This window comes from Siphateles boraxobius, unplaced genomic scaffold (assembly GCF_051911475.1).
Source record: "Siphateles boraxobius isolate OS27281-9 unplaced genomic scaffold, OSU_SipBor_1 77, whole genome shotgun sequence".
In the NCBI taxonomy this organism is placed as follows: domain Eukaryota; kingdom Metazoa; phylum Chordata; class Actinopteri; order Cypriniformes; family Leuciscidae; genus Siphateles; species Siphateles boraxobius.
Window position 1 is genome coordinate 2,666,122 of NW_027509205.1, and position 12,337 is coordinate 2,678,458.

The 12,337-nt window shown below is 40.1% G+C and overlaps 1 long non-coding RNA gene across 1 annotated transcript; it reads left to right on the plus strand.

The window, feature by feature from the left end:
• The first annotated feature begins 720 nt into the window (after window positions 1-720).
• On the plus strand, window positions 721-1,860 carry LOC143725585 (uncharacterized). Its single transcript, XR_013198268.1, has 3 exons — window positions 721-748; window positions 1,170-1,200; window positions 1,837-1,860. It is a non-coding gene; the product is annotated as an uncharacterized LOC143725585 (long non-coding RNA).
• The last annotated feature ends 10,477 nt before the right edge of the window (window positions 1,861-12,337 follow it).

The following is a 12,337-nucleotide window of genomic DNA, read 5'->3' on the forward strand; positions in this document are numbered from 1 at the left end:
AGCAGTGTGTGTAAGTCTGCTGAGCTGAGAACTGCTGAAACCAGTTCTTGACTGGAGAACCGCTGTAAAAGTGTTTGTAAGTCTGCTGTGCTGAGAACTGCTGAAACCAGTTCTTGACTGGAGAACCGCTGTAGCAGTGTGTGTAAGTCTTCTGAGCTGAGAACTGCTGAAACCAGTTCTTGACTGGAGAACCGCTGTAGCAGTGTGTGTAAGTCTGCTGAGCTGAGAACTGCTGAAACCAGTTCTTGACTGGAGAACCGCTGTAAAAGTGTTTGTAAGTCTACTGTGCTGAGAACTGCTGAAACCAGTTCTTGACTGGAGAACCGCTGTAGCAGTGTGTGTAAGTCTTCTGAGCTGAGAACTGCTGAAACCAGTTCTTGACTGGAGAACTGCTGTAGCAGTGTGTGTAAGTCTGCTGAGCTGAGAACTGCTGAAACCAGTTCTTGACTGGAGAACCGCTGTAAAAGTGTTTGTAAGTCTGCTGTGCTGAGAACTGCTGAAACCAGTTCTTGACTGGAGGACCGCTGTAGCAGTGTGTGTAAGTCTGCTGAGCTGAGAACTGCTGAAACCAGTTCATTACTGGAGAACCGCTGTAAAAGTGTTCGTAAGTCTGCTGTGCTGAGAACTGCTGAAACCAGTTCTTGACTGGAGAACCGCTGTAGCAGTGTGTGTAAGTCTGCTGAGCTGAGAACTTATCGTCGTTATATTTGAAAAATGGCGGAAACCGGAGACGCGGCTGTTTTCAAGTGTAAGTACTACAGAACACATTTTTGTTTCTTTGTGGTTAAATTGTATCTTTTAACATCATATAAGTAAACGATTGACTTGTTAAAAGTTTAAATAATGTAAATAGAGGGAGTCCTTTTCCAGCCAATTCAGAAAAAGTATAGTTTTATCATCATTACGGAATAGACCAAGCTAATGTTTATTCAGCTAGCTAACACTGTTTTCTTTAAACAAATATGTTCGTTGTTTAGCAGTTTAATGAGATAGTTACAAAACGTCAGTAAATTGAAACGATTTTATTTCTCCTTTACCAGTGTTGATATTATGAAAATATTTGTTGGCTACATAGCAAGCTACTGTTATCAAGTGTACCTCAACTTGTCAATGTAACATTAATAGATTGACCATAGTTTATCACGTTAAATTCTGTGTTGATTTTGCAGGGGCTGATGAACACACCCGTCTTCTAATTGAGTGGAGAGTGGCTAATGAAGCCCTCTTCACTGGGAAAAGAAATGCAGCAATCAAAGGTTTTGAGTAAGTATACAAGACAAATGTGAAATTTAATTTTATTCAAGTACTGTAGATTAGTTATTTGTAGATGTAAACATTTATACTCAAGCTCTTACTGTATTTCTTTTATGCTTGATTTCTGTGCATTTATTGCAGAGTTTTTATCACAGAGCAGAGCCTAGAGGGCAAAATGTCTGCTGTTCAGATTTTAAAAAAAAAATTGGGGAACCCTTAAACAAAAATATAAAGTAAGTTTATTATTATTATAGTTAACCTCAAAATGAGAATTCTGTCATGATTGAATCGTGCTCATTTTTGGCCCTGTAATGCAATCATTGAACGAATGTTATGTTTTACAATATAATTGACTGTCTTGATATTCTGTTTACAAATATGTGTAGGATCTGAAATGTCCACAGACTGGGGTGAGCACTGAGGATGGGGAGGTGACAGCAGCGTCCTGGAAATGGTATACTGCCATGGATGAGGCAATAGGGGGCAGACCCTCCATCACACCACCCACCCTTATTGCCTCATCTGGTCCAGATGTTGCTGTTACCTCTCCATCCTCAGTGAGGTCAGAGCGTGTAAGAGTAGGGAGGAAAGGAAAAGAAGTTGAGGAGCTGATCCGAGAGATGGAGGAGAGGGAAGCTGAAAGAGAACAAGATGCCATTGAAAGGGAGGAGAGGCGCTGGAGAGAGATGGAGGAAAAGGAGGAAAGAAAAGAAAAAGAGCGACGAGAGCATGAGAAGAGGCTAGAACAGGAGGCCAGAGAAATAGAAGAAAGAAAAGACCGAGAAGTGAGAGAGAGAGAAAGGGAGACAAAAGAGAGAGAGGAAAGATTCCTTCAGCTATTACCAATAATTGCAAAAAAAATATAGTAATAAAGAAATTAAATGATACACACTCTCTCTTCATTTTTTGTTAGTAAGTTCACTGTGTAGTGCTGTTTTAGCAAGTTGTATTACAAAACACTTAATTCCCAGGGATTTACAGTAGCTAATTGTCAGTTGTAAAGTCCTTAATGTGTGACATTGAGTAATTAATATTTTTTAAAGTGTTTTGTGTGTGTATTTTGTAGCAGATTCCAGATGGTTTTTGAAACAGGCAAATTGCAGGTATATCTGAAAAATATATTGTCTGAATATGAGTGCCACACTGTAGAGAAATACCCACACACTCCAGACACCTTTGAAATGTATTTACTTTATTTTTGTGTATTTAACTTTTAAATGGATACAGAATACAAAGCTTAAAACAAAATCACATAACGTTGGCATAAAGTAGTATTATAACGGGCTGAGCCGAGAGGAATTCCTGAAATTTGACGTCTCGGCCATGATCTGACAACTCATCATACCACCTCTGTATCCTTTCTGAAAAGATTTTCCGAGATGGCGCCGCCCATACCCCCCATAAACGGCCTCAAAACCGTTCTTCAGAAAGTCTATGGGTGACGTCACAGACGCTTTGTCCATATTTTTTACAGTCTATGTATCTATGACAGTATTAAACAATATTGTTGTGAAAAGGAATGTATTTTTTACCTCTAAATATTATTTTATTTGTGCTGAGCTCGTGGCGACGACATCGGATGACGTCATGAGCATCGTTCGTCGTACCGCACGAGGGAAAATAGTGATTTAAAAATCGATTTTCATGTATACCTGCAAATAAACCGCCTGGATGTGTAACCAAGTTCCTAATGAAGTGTTATGTGAGTGAATACCAAAATATATTTGATTGTAAATGTGGTTTAAAAATTAAAATGTGTCTCCCTGGTGGGGACGATATCGGATGACGTCACGCCCATCGATCGTCGTGTGGAATGTTGTTTCTGAATATATTTAATTGATGAATCTCAGTCTGGATTTATAAGAAATAGGCACATTTCTAATAATATCAGATTCATTTTAGATCTTGACTATTCTGATTTGATTTCAGAGGAAAGTTTTATCTTTTTTTTAGACTTCCACAAGGCTTTTGACACAGTGGAGTATACTTTTATTTTTATTTAATAATGCCATCAGGACATTTTATACTAAGAGTAACTGTTAGATTCAGCCTTCAGAGGGGTATCAGACAAGGATGCCCTATCTCACCCTATCTTTTCCTCCTTGCAACCCAGGTTTTTTCTCATTATATTAATAAAAGTGCCTTGAAAGGGATTCTCAATGCAGAAAGGGAAATAAAGATCAGCCAATTAGCATATGACACCGCTCTTTTTTTAAAAGAGATGCCTCTTAGGTCCCGATTGCAGTCAGCACTGTTGAGAGATTTTCTAAAGCTTCTGGTCTTTTTTTACATTTGTCTAAATGTGAACTACTTTCAATTAAAGAATGTAACCTAACTAATATTAATAATTTTCTGATTAAAGATAAGATATCTTATCTAGGTATTTCTATATGTAAAAATCAAATTGATAGATGTGTATTTAATTTTTCCCCTATTATGAAGTAAACCCAAAGAAAATTTAATTTATGGCTGCAGAGAGACTTATCTCTGAGGGGAAGAATATTACTTGCAAAAGGGGAAGGTATCTCCAGATTTTCATATGCTGCTCAGTCGCTTCATGTGGATAACAACACTATCAAAAGTATTGACAAAATGTTATTTCATTTCATATGGAAAAATGGCATACATAATATCAAGAAATCGGTTGTTTAAAATTCTTATTTAGATGGTGGCCTCTATGTTAGACTTTTGTACATTCAATAATACGCTTAAAATTAATTGGGCCAAAAACTTTCTCAAAAATCAAACCTCTGTTTGGAATTTCATTCCACATTATATTTTCTCAAAATTTGGTGGTTTAAATTTTTTATTGCTTTGTAATTATAATGTTGAAAAAATACCAGCTAAATTTCTTAAGCAGATCCTTCTCGCCTGGTCTCTGATATACAAGCACAACTTTTCTCCTCATAAATATTTTATATGGATTAACCGTGATATTCTGTATAAAAACAAATCTCTTTTCTTTCAGCGCTGGTTTGAGGGTGATGTTTTGCTTGCGAGTCAGTTGTTTAAAGGCACAATATGCAGAATTTTTGCAGTAAAATATCCAAAAACCACTAGGCCAATGTTATATATTTTGTTTAGATGATTACTTACAATATCGCCAATGTTTCCAACTATTTGTAAATCATGAGAAAATTGTGATTTTAACCAAGGAAACGGGGCGTGTGAGCAGGGGTGAGGAGTCGCCAGTCAATGGCGTCATATCCGTGTTACCCCTCGGTTTCCGCTCGTACTGCCATAGTAACCATGGCGACAGACGTGGACAACTGGGTTATGCCTAGCAGGACGCTCACGCTGTTCTGGTTTTGTTCAAACATTTTGGACCATGGCAAGCAGGCTTTGAGACAAAAAGAGGACTAGAACGAAGATCAACATCTTTCGAGATGCCGAGATCTCCACGTCCGCGACTAACTTCGACTTGACAGAGATGCGAGTGTTGCGTGTACTTTATTAGACAGGTGAGCAAATGTACATAAAACTAATCAATGTTATTTAGTTCAATATGATGAAATGTTAGAATATGATCTGTATGTTATTCTAATGTTGATCTAGCTTACTGCTAGTCTCATACAGCCAACAAACAAACAAACTAACTAACAACATTCAACACACTCAAATGCCGTTTAGTGTGATAATGTAACTGTTATGGTGTGTTCACACTGAACACGAATAGAGCGTCAAATACGCGTCTAGTTACACGCTTGAACATCTCTCGAGGAAAAAATATATATGGAGTGGTCTTTTTTTTGTGGTCTTTTTATCCTCATTCCAAAAGATCAGGAAAAGAGGAAATCAACAGTAAAAATATAAGTAACTATAGTAAATTATTACTTTATTACTATGCCATAGTAAAATGCATGTGCCTATTTTTTGATCAGTTGACCAGCTATCTGCACAATCAGGTATCTAGGTGACACAGTTTATAGTTTTTGAGAGTATGGTACCTCCCATTGCATGGCACAGCGCAAAGACCTACCCCACACTGACGCACCTGTACTTTGTCTGACGGCGGCCCTTAGAGCATGTGCGATCAGAACAAACGACACAATCTGGACAATCTTCTGCAACGCGGAGCCAGTGGCGCTCAGTGAGCCTCTGTGGCATCAAACCCCCCATTCGCTTTGCTTTGACCTAATACGTTTCCGAACACATGAGTTCCCATGAAGAGACGAGAGCATAGTGAGACGCTTTGTGTCATGCCACACTCTAAAAAATTGCTGGGTTAAAACAACCCAATTTGGGTTATTTTGGCAACCCAGCGCTGGGTCAAATACCCAGGTTATTTTAACCCAGTTGGTTGGGTTAAATCTTTGACCCAACATGATGGGTTGTTTAATTGAACTCAACTATTGATTAAAAATTACTACATTGCTGGTTAAAAACAAACCTGAAATAGGTTTGAAAATACTGAGTGCAGAGAATTACCGGAGGGAACAGTAATAATCAAAATGAGAAGATTTATTAAAAAGAAAGAACATCCAAATGTAATATAAAAAGAAATTCATAGAAAAAAGGCAATTTTTCATGCTCAATGAACAATAAAACAGCATATAAAACATTTCATTCCAATTTGTTTAGAAATATTTAAAAAATAAATAGTAAAAAATATTTAAAAAATAAATAACATCAATAAATTACATTAGCTTCACTTTTAACATTAAATTACATTAGCTTTGTTCGGTGTTAGAAATATCTTTCTCCTTCAGCATACAAAACAATAGTCTATGTATGATTTTTATACTAGGCAGCAAAACTGCCACGTCTGTACATTTTTCCTTTTGTGTTTAAGCTAAACATCTGGTATCCATTAAGAGAGGACTACTCAGCCCCTCCTTTCTCAATGTTCGTTCCTTTCTATACATTGTGTGTTTGAAAAGCTCCTAGGACCCAAAGGATCCTGTGGAACTTTAACAGGATATTGCCCATATTAAGAAGCTGTTATATAACGTCTATATGATATCTATGATGTAATGTTTGATTTTATTGGTTAGACTTGTATTCTTTTGTTTAAGACTTTCACTATATAAACCCTAGACAAAGGATATTGGGTTGAGCTTCTACTCCAACCAGCGCTGGTTTATTGTATTATCTGTTCATAATAAAGAACCAAGATTGTGGGGCACTTTTCGTTTGGACCATTTCATTTCCATTTCTAACAATTTGGGTTGCTCGTCCGGGATTTCTCCAGACAGGTAAGAATTAAATTTTTTTACAAAAGAAAAGGTTGATTCTTCCTGTCTGCTGAGAAAATTTTACCTATAGTGCCGTGATTTTCACCATATTTGGTGAAATTTGTTTGTTTGTCCGTCGTATATGCGGGACGCCTGTCCGTCGTATATGCGGGACGCCTGTCCGTCGTATATGCGGGACGATTTGTCCGTCGTATATGCGGGACGTTTGTCCGTCGCATAAATAAATGCGGGACGTTTGTCCGTCGTATAAATAAATACGGGACGTTATCCTCGTGTTTGTGTTTGAACGCGGGAAGATCGGAAGGAAAACTGATCACTTTCCTCCGTTTGGAAATATAGATTTGACACGAGATATTCGGTTTTTCTCTTGCAAATTATATTTCGATTTACCTTTGGTCTTGGTTATGGATAGATAATACATTATTTTATTTTATTATTATTATTTTTTTTTTTTTTCTTCTCTCTCTCTCTCAGTTTTTCTCTTCTCTTATTTCTCTCTTTATTGGCCAATTTACTAACACAATTAATTTTCTACTGCATGTTTTTTATTTTGCTTTCTATTTGGCCATACTTATTTGTTTAAGTTGCATCACGGAGAAATTTTTGTGTTGATAATGGGGAATAAAATTAGTCCACCGTTAAAAAATGAATCTCCGAAAGACTTTATGATTAGAAATAATCAAGCATTTTTTACGGAGCCATATTTGTCAAATTTAGCTGGCTGGTCAACTGGCAAAACACAATTAGATCCGTTTCCCCGTGACGGCTCATTCAAAGACGCGGATTTACGCGCAGCAAAAGATATGATTTTTGGAAATTGGGGCGACCCCGATTGGGATTATTCTTACATGAAACAATCTTATAAAATTTGGAAGGACATGCAATGTTATTGGAACAAAGGTCCACAAAGAGTTGACAATACAGGCGATAATATGATTCCACAAACTGAATTGGCTGTGAGAGAGAGTGTAGTTTCTGCCGTCCTTTCTTCTCCGGCCGAGAGAGACAGAAATTCTCTGCTAGGGGAGGGGCTCTCGCAGCCTATGGAGGAGAAAAAAAGGCTCTCACAGTCTGTGGAACAGAAAGTTGTCCCGCAGCCTGTTGTAGCAAAAACCCCCCTACCTCCAAAATACGAGTGTATTCCGACTCTTTCTGAACCAACAAAAAATAGATTGTACCCCGATCTGACGACTGCGACTTTGTGTCCTTTTGTTGAAACTTCAGAAGGATTCAAAGTTCATCCGTTGCAAATTTCTGAAGTGATGGCAATTTCTAAGGAATTGCCAGACCCAGCACGGTCGCCACATCAATTTGTTTCGATGCTTAAACGCTTAACGGCGTACAGCCAACTTACTGGTCGTGATTATCGTTTTATTTTGACTAAAACGTTGCCTGCCGACATTACAGAGGAAGAATTAATTGCTGAGGTTGATTTGTTAGACCCAGTGAACGACTCACCACCCGTCCGGGGTATTGTGTTTAAAGATTCGGATCCTGTTGATTTGTCCGACCCCACAAGCGCATTTAGGATCGCTGATTACGGGGACTATAATCCCGACTGGATTTGGGCCAGTCCTGGTAAACTGAAACTATTTTTTAAACAACTGACTGCCTTTTTAGTGAAGTTGTCTTCTGCTAAACAGGACATTTCTCACGCAGCGAACACAAAGCAAAAGGTGGGAGAAAGTCCACTTGCATTTTTTAATCGATTTCGAAATGCTTGGATTCACGAATCTGCGATTCCTATTGATGAGGATAATTGTTTGTTGTTTGTGAACACGTTTTTGAATAACATGCACAACGAGACTGCACAAATGATTCGAATCACTACCACCAACATTAGTAACATTTCTGTTGATGAATTGGGCAGACGCTTGCGTGAACTTTCGTCTGCTGGGGCATTTGACCACTCCAGAGGAAAAGTTCCCGCAATGTTTCAAGTTAGTTCCGCTGTCCAAAATCGCCCGCCACCCAATGACAGAAGGGACATAATGTGTTTTTTCTGTGGGTGTCGCGGACACACGCAACGCTTTTGTAAGAAAAGAGCTGAGAGATTTCAGCGAAATAATGATAAACAGATGTTCAGGCGCTCTGATGGCCCGATGCCAAAACCCCCTCCCTTCATTCCTCCCTCTGAAAGACAGAGACCTGTTTATCCGAACGCATGGCAAAAGCAATGACTGTGCCGAGAAAAGGTGCTGCATTTTTCTGATAACTTTTCACAGATTTCAATGAGTTATGCAAACAAGTCAAATGTTTTGCCCTTTATTGAATTGAATGTTGACCACAAGCCATATGTTTTTTTAATTGACAGCGGCGCCTCCATCTCATCGCTGTCTTCTACTGTGTATGAGGGACCAATTACAGGAAAAAAACTAAATTCTATAGGAATAGACAATGTTCCTGTGGTTTGTAATTTGACACCAACTTTACCAGTTACCTCTAATGATGTACCATCATTATTCAAAATGCATGAGTTTGCAATAATTCCCGATTCTCCATTCTGCTTGTTAGGAAGAGATTTAATGCACAAGATGGGTGTTAAATTGGAATTTGACTCTGACTCTTTGCAACTCATGTTTCCAGCAGCCTTTTCTCTTACGACCGACACAGGAAGTGCTCCCTTCGAGGATGTGTCTGCAACTGAGCTCGGACAGGAAGTTGCTGGGGTAAACCCGAAACTGTGGGCGGCGCATAAGGATGACGTAGGCCTACTCGACATTCAACCTTATGTGGCTAATTTGACAACGAATAGGCCTGTGTTTCAAAAACAATACCCGCTTTCAAAGGAAAAAGAGGAGGGAATTCGACTTCTCATTGATCAGTTTCTGGCTCAAGGCATTCTGGTCCCCACTCATTCACCTTACAACACACCAATTAATCCAATCAGGAAAGCAAATGGTTCTTGGCGCTTAACGCAAGATTTGAGAAAAATTAATGAATTGATAAAACCACTTGCTCCCATTGTGCCAGATGTACAGACTATTATTAATTCTATTCCTTTGGAACATACATTTTTTTCTGTTATTGATTTATGCTCCGCCTTTTTCAGCATTCCTGTTGACCAACGAACACAGCCACTTTTTGCTTTCTGTTTTCAGAATTGCCAATACAGCTGGACTAGATTACCCCAGGGATTCAAGGATTCTCCGGCCGTTTTCTCCGCTGTAGTGCACGCAACGCTGAAGGATGTCAGACTCCCTCCTGACACCTGTCTGCTCCAATACGCTGATGACATTCTCGTCACTGGTGCTTCTGCGGACCTGTGTGCTGCTGCCACTACTATTGTCTGCAACGTTTTAGCAGAGGCTGGTTTCAAGGCATCTAAAGAGAAACTTCAGTGGGTGAAGAGGAAAGTCACTTACCTCGGCCATGAACTGTCACAAGGCCAAGTTCGCCTGTCGGCGGACAGAGTCAAAGCTATCGCTTCGTTCAAGCACCCATCAACACGAAAGCAAATGCAAAGCTTTCTGGGACTGGTCAATTACTGTCGATCATGGGTACCGAACTGTTCCATGTATGACAAAATCCTGCGAGATGCTACGCTGGATGACAAAGAGGACATTACATGGACAAGTGAAATGGACCAAGCGTTCAGACATTTAAAGTCCTCCCTGTTAAGGCCTCCTGCCCTCGGCCTTCCGTCCTATACCGACGATTTTCACCTGTACGTGCACGAAGGTGGGGGCACGGCCGCGGGAATCCTGGCCCAAGAGCATGGGGGTACCTTTCGTCCAGTAGCTTATTTGTCTAAAACTCTTGATCCAGTGGCTCGGGGACTCCCGGCCTGTTTACGTGCAGTGGCTGCTGCAGCGATCATGGTACAGGATGCTGAAAGGGTTGTTTTATCACATCCACTCACAGTTCACACATCACACCAAGTGGGAACAATTATGCGAAATATTTCTACTCAACACATGTCTGCTCAACGCCGTTCTGGCTATGAGGCTATATTATTAGCAACTGATAATTTAACATTGAAAGTAACTTCTATTATTCATGGCCCTACTGTACATCTGCACAGGTTGTTGACGGATGGTGAATTTGAGAGCGATGACCACGACTGCTTGACCAGACTCCAAACTTCGACCGCCTGCAGGCCAGATGTGTCTACATCTGTCCTGGAGGAGGGAGATAATTGGTATATAGACGGATCCTGTTTCAAGCCAAATGACAATTTATACTTGTGTGGATATGCTATTGTTGAATTACCTGATCGTGTAATTGAGGCATATTCGTTGCCATATAAATCAGCGCAAGTAGCAGAATTAATTGCTCTAACGAGAGCTTGTAAATTGGCAAAAGGTCAGTGCATCAATATATACACTGACTCCAAATATGCGTACGGCGTTGTCCATGATTTTGCTAAATTGTGGGAAGAAAGAAATTTCAAAACCTCAGACGGAAAACCAATTTCCCATCATAACATCGTGGCTGAGCTCATCAGTGCAGCACAGCAACCATCGAAACTTGCTGTTATTAAAGTACCTGGTCATAAAACAGGTGACTCAGATGAGGCTAAGGGAAACAGGTTTGCAGATGAAGTCGCGAAATGGGCTGCTAAAGAAGTAATACTTAGTCCATATGTAAATGACCAGAGCACCGAGGTGCCTATGATGAATTCGTCGCTAATTAATGATTTGGACATTAAAGTACTACAAGCTAACCCTACGCAAGCCGACCTAATTCATTGGGCCGCGAACGAAGTAAAACCAGATCAAGCTGGTATTTTAAGAGACAAGCAGGGTAGAATCGCTCTACCAGCATCCACCGTTGTAATGCTGTGCAGGCATTATCACGGGGTATCACACGTGTCAAAAGAAAAAGTGATCCAAAATTTGAATCAATCATACTGCATAGCAAATGTTCGAAAGAATACTTTGTTGATATTGGATGCTTGCTTGGTGTGTGCACAAACAAACAGACACAAGGCAACTCGCCATGACGCTTTACCGCATCCTGAGCTTCCTTTTCAATATTTACAGATCGATTTTACACATATGCCTCCATGTGGAAATAACAAATATTTGCTCGTGATTGTTGATCGATTTTCGAAGTGGCCAGAAGCTTTTCCGTGTGGTAAAGAAAACGCGCAGACGGTAGTAAAGGTTCTTGCAAAAGAAATTATACCGCGTTTCGGTATTCCAACCGTTATAGCAAGTGATAATGGAACTCCGTTTGCTTCAAAAGTCACACAGTTATTAGCCAAAGAACTTAATATTAATTGGCACTTCCATATTCCCTATTCTCCGCAATCCTCAGGGAATGTGGAACGGACCAATAAGACGATAAAAGAACGTCTGAATAAGGCGTGTCTAGATACAGGCAGAAATTGGGTTGATTTGCTGCCTACCGTATTGACGGAAATGAGAATGTCTCCATCGGCAACCACAAAAATGTCTCCATTTGAAATTCTAATGGGTAGACCTTTCCCGACCCCTTGGGTCAGAGGTCGCGCTGGCAATCTCTCCACAGGTGACACGGAGGTGATCATTGCAGATTACGTGGATTCCCTAGTTAGAACGTTGAATGGCATAAATGGTGATGTCTCTCTCTCTCTCCCTCTTCCTTCAGAAAAGCCAACGCACCCGTTTGTTCCAGGACAGCAGGTGCTCATAAAGTGTCTGAAGCCCACGAAACTCGGTGAGCCGAACTACTTAGGACCATCCACTGTTATCGCTGTGACGAGGACAGGTGTTCTGACTGATCTCCAGCCCCAGTGGATCCATGCTAGCCGAGTGAAAGCAGCTCCATCCCAGGGGAACGCATAAGCCTATGCGGAAGTGGTGATCGAAAGGAGAACGAGGAAGAGAAGCAGACGAGTAACGAGATTGCTGATTGAAATTAGCAATAATTATCATTGAATCCATTAAGCCATGTCTGCAAAG